The sequence below is a fragment of the Limulus polyphemus genome, unplaced genomic scaffold (assembly GCF_000517525.1).
Source record: "Limulus polyphemus unplaced genomic scaffold, Limulus_polyphemus-2.1.2 Scaffold4291, whole genome shotgun sequence".
Lineage (NCBI taxonomy): Eukaryota > Metazoa > Arthropoda > Merostomata > Xiphosura > Limulidae > Limulus > Limulus polyphemus.
This window is the reverse complement of record NW_013669901.1, coordinates 90,053-94,943: the sequence shown is the minus strand read 5'-3', so window position 1 is coordinate 94,943 and position 4,891 is coordinate 90,053. Positions and strand designations below refer to the sequence as shown.

The following is a 4,891-nucleotide window of genomic DNA, read 5'->3' as shown; positions in this document are numbered from 1 at the left end:
TAATATGCATGTACACACTGATAGATAAGAGCTCTTCCAAGAAAATAATGCAATAATAAACTATGCTTGTATTTTCCAAAAGTTGTTAGACTAGCATGAAGGTACCTTCAATCATCTTCCCTGTTTTTTGCAACCATCAAATCTCAATCCAATCAAATATTTGAGATAACCCTTAACATCATATCTGTCAGGCACTATAATCCTCTACCAACATCTGTAAACCATCTGACGACCAAACTCCTCAATGATTTGTTTGTAGTTATGCACAAAGCTACACAATGGGCTATCTGTGCTCTGCCCATCACAGGTATCAAAACCTGGTTTCTAGCATTGTAAGTCTGCAGACATACCGCTGTACCACTGGGGGATAAACTCCTCAATGAATGGGATATAATCAAACAAGATAACCGCCAGCAATGTGTGGAGTCAATGACACTAGAATTGCAGGTGATTATCACAGTGTATGGTTCTCCAATTTAATTTAAATGTAAAATGTCCTAAGAAAGTGGCCAGTCAATGTAGTACATGAAATTGATATTAATGTCAATGAGCTCTGTACTGGAATCTACTTTTACTTTGTTTTATATTCAAAAGTTTGTCCATAATGAGCTCAATATTTCCTGCAATTAAGTTAACTTAATAGTCCTGTAAGATAATGAGATTTTGTAGTATATTAACACATATATTAACATCCTACCTCCTAAAGCAGCAACAGACTCTGGTCCAATTATTTCATTCTCAAGAAGTCTTTCTGCATTACTAAGTTCATTGTTGGGGGCTAGAGGTTCTTCAAACTTATCTGGGACATTAATACTATATATATAAAAAGAAAACATTGAGAGAGGATTATTTTTGCATTTTAAAATGACTTCTATCATTTTATGTTTCTTATTGTAAAACATTTTCTCAGATCTGCAATTATTGCATATTATTAATTCTTTTTTCATCCAATTTTTTGTCTTTCACTTTTTGATTACTTACTATGTATCAGCATTTTCCAACAGGTGGTTCTTAAACTCCTAGGGGTTCAAGACATAATTCTAAAAGGTTCACAAGAAAACTTTCATAATGCTGTTTTTAAGTTTCCTGGTTCTACAGTTCTTACCAATATTTTAATTTCCTTCTAATTTATTAAAATATTTATGGATGGAAATAGCGTGATGTAAAGCCAGATTTAAGATTACATCTCTCTTCTGTTGAGCCAAACTTTAAAGCAAACTCAGAAGTCTCAATTTTATTTAGATGGTTTCATTTTCAAAATAGTTTTTTTTATTATGTTTCAAGAATTATATTTCAATTTAACTGGGTACTAACTGCAAACTGATGACAATATTAGAGATTCATATTTTATTGTAAACATGTTACATATGTGTTACAGAAACATATATTTTCAACAAATTCAAGTTTTTTTTATTTTACAAAATTTATTACTGCTCAAAAAGGTTTGTTGTGAAAACTATTATCACTCAAAGGGTTCGCAAAAGAATAAGGTATTTCACTTGTTACTTATAATTCATTTATACTGAAAACTCAACGCATTTAAAAAAAATCATTTTCAACATCTAATATTTACCCAATTACCAGTAATTTTTGGTCAAAGTAGGTAAACGATACAGTTCAAAACTAAAAGGTAATATAGTTAACTTCATATAATAGACTAACAATGAGTTTGTAGTTTTATAAGGAGGCCAAAAATTATGATTAATGCTTTGATACAACAGTAGGGTAACCCAGCTATTATCACTATAAATTTGGCCATAATCCTAATAATAACTCAAGCTTCAGCTATATCTTTACACAAGGCACACAAAACCTAGTTGTTTGCTTGATGTTATACCGCTGATAATCTGTCCCAAGAAAAATGTTGCTCCACTGGCTACACCCCAACTGATTAATCACCCCTGACAGTGTAATATATTAAATTAACTCAACATCACAGATAAATGGCTATGATGCATGTTACTGTTTAGTTACAAGTAGGTAGATGGACAGTACATATATTATAGTAAAACAATTTCTATGTGTGTGTGTTTTCTATGAAAACATTTTTGATCACTGATGAAACACCTGAACTTCTGATTTACCATATTGACCCTGTTTTTAACAATACTAGCATTATAAACACAAAAAAGAGCAAGCTGATATAAACCTATCACTATGTTTATTTGTAAACCCATAACTGAAGAAATGTACGCCAAAACAACAGAAACAAATTGAATATCTTGACGAATTAAAAACATAAACACACAATTCCCAAAATTAATATGATCCAAATGATTAATAGAATATTAAGAAAAGAAGTAATGAACACATTTCACATAAAACAATAATGTGTGGATTTTCCCTATCAATATAGTGCTTGAGCTCTGTATCACGATAAGCCCTCAATATCTGGGTAAACATTACAATTATTTCAAATATTTAAAAAATAATGAGAACCTAAGTATTCACACTGAATATGTTTTCTGCACTTATAAAAATAATCAGCTTCTATAAACTTATGAATAGGTTTATTATTTCAGCAATAAATGAAAGAATGTCCAATTTTACAGATGGAAATACAGGAGTCTGGTCTGAACCAGCTTGTGTTGAAATATCCACTTTGGTAAACAACTACTGATATCTGATGGTGCAAAAGCAACAGTTGAAGAGGAGCACTTTTACACTTTGGCAAAGTTATAATTCTACTTCTAGTTGAAACTTTCTTTTCTGCCCAAATATTTTCAATTTTCCCATCGGAAGTGTCACCGAGAATAATTAGCCTGGTGACATTAACTGCAGTATACACAACTTGGAGAATCCGAGTCACACTTTATATGGTTACAAGCTTCCCCACACTTTCAACACCTCATTTGACCTCTACATTGAACTACTGTGTGTCTAAAGCAGTAACAGTGGAAACACTGAATGTGAGATGAGGCAAAAAGTCTAAGAGTAGTACAAATTGAAGAATAATACTCATAATTCCACTCCAGCAAACATTATCACCACACTTTAGTCTAGGTATCTATATTTGGTTTCCTTGGCTAATTATTTAACACCTACTGTGTCATATCCTGAAATATTTAATTCCTCAAAGAACTCTGCTTCAATTATTTATGGAGGTACTAAAGAAATAACTTCATCATTCTAAAAAATCTGGGATTGTTCTGAAATTGTACAGCTTCTGAATTGAGCCAATTTCAATAGTGGCATCATGCAAACTAAATCAAGCTTACAATATGTATTAAATGGTATACCTAATATTAGCTGCCATATGAAAGATATTTATTACACAAGCATACAAGTAAATTGCTGTTTTAAAACTATTTGTTGTTGTTGTTGTTTTATTCCCTACCCCATAAGAATACAAAAAACTAATTTTATTTTTATCCACCACATCAATTTCCTCCAGAATTAGGCAATCATTGTTTTTGTACCAATGTACATATAGAAGCTCAAATATACCTCATTCTATAAAGTATTGTTGCGTCAGCGAGGTCACGTGACTAGTATCATGCCACGTCCTTCTCAAACCTTCGTGAATTGTTGGGAGATTACTAGATATGTGTTAGTCTTATATAAAGTCTTGTCGTGCTAAAGGGGAGAGCCTGCAAGAGCTGGCACAGGACTTGGAAAGCATGGCACACAAGGCCTACCCAACTGCACCACCCGATCTCCTCAAGTTGTTGCTGAGGGATCAGTTCGTAGATGCCTTGGACAGTCCACAACTTAAGATACAAGTGAAGCAAGCACACCCCCCTACCATGCAGAATGCAATGGCCAGAGCTCTCGAATTCGAATCCTACATTAAGTCCAGCACAGAGGTACCAAGGTTGGTACAGTCATGTGGATTCAAGGCCAGGAAAGGTCAACTTTCAGAGAAGTTTGAGGGACTTGTTGGCACTGTAACAAACCTGGGCACAAGAGAGCTCAATGCTGGAAACTTCAACACAGGGGAGATGATACAGCAGGAAAGGCTGCTACCCAGAAAGGCTGTTGGAACTGTGGGGTGCAAGGACATATGAGGAGCCAGTGTAGGAAGAATATTACCAACAAGTCAGCCTCAAGGAGACCAGTAGTGGTTGGTGTTGAGAGACACTCCCCAACCCCCATCATGAAAGTCCCTACAGCTAGGTGTAAAATCCCAAGCACACACAGCGTCTATGTAACAGAAAAGCTGGATGGCCAAAGGTGCAACTTTGTCATAGATTCTGCGTCTCAGCAAACTCTTGTGAGCATCAAGGTGTTAGATCATGAAGGAGTACCAGAACCCATACAGAACTTTATGGTGTGACAGGACATTCTACAAGATTGTGTGGACCAGTGTGGGTAACTATTGAGCTCATGGGCATAAAGGACAGACAGAAAGTATACTTGGCTGACATTGAAGCCGAATGCATATTAGGATTGGACTATTAACTACCAAGGACGTTTGTAATTGATTTGGATAAAATGACGTTTGGGAATAACAAAGGCCAAGTTCCGGTAACTGTTGAAAGAGAGGTTGAACTAATTAGGTGCCATCAAGGTGAAGTCAAAGTGACTGAAAAAAGTTGATGATGACGAAGTGAAACCAGGTATCAATATTAAAGCAGAGCAGGAGAAAGATCAAGATTTGAAGCCAATAATTGATTTTTTAAAAGCAAGAGTTTTGTGCCCTGCTTGGGAGAAGGTGTCTAGTCTAAGCCCTGTGACAAAGCACTATTGGGCACAATGGGACCAGTTAAAGCTTGAAGATGGTATTCTTCTCCGGAGATGGGAAACTAAAGATGGGAAATTGACAACTTGGCAAATGGTTATACCGAGGAAGTTACGGGAAGTTGTGCTGCGTCAATCCCATGATACTTTAACAGAAGGACATCCCAGAATTAAGAAGACATTGAGTCACCGACGACAAAGATATTACTGG

At 35.3% G+C, this 4,891-nt stretch overlaps 1 long non-coding RNA gene across 1 annotated transcript in view; it reads right to left on the bottom strand.

Moving 5' to 3' along the window:
- Positions 1 to 672: 672 nt before the first annotated feature.
- The window catches only part of LOC106470917, an 11,985-nt gene continuing 7,766 nt past the window's right edge, over positions 673 to 4,891 (bottom strand). The window contains exon 3 of the long non-coding RNA XR_001291525.2: positions 673 to 813. This is a non-coding gene — a long non-coding RNA (uncharacterized LOC106470917). The remainder of the gene's footprint in view (positions 814 to 4,891) is intronic.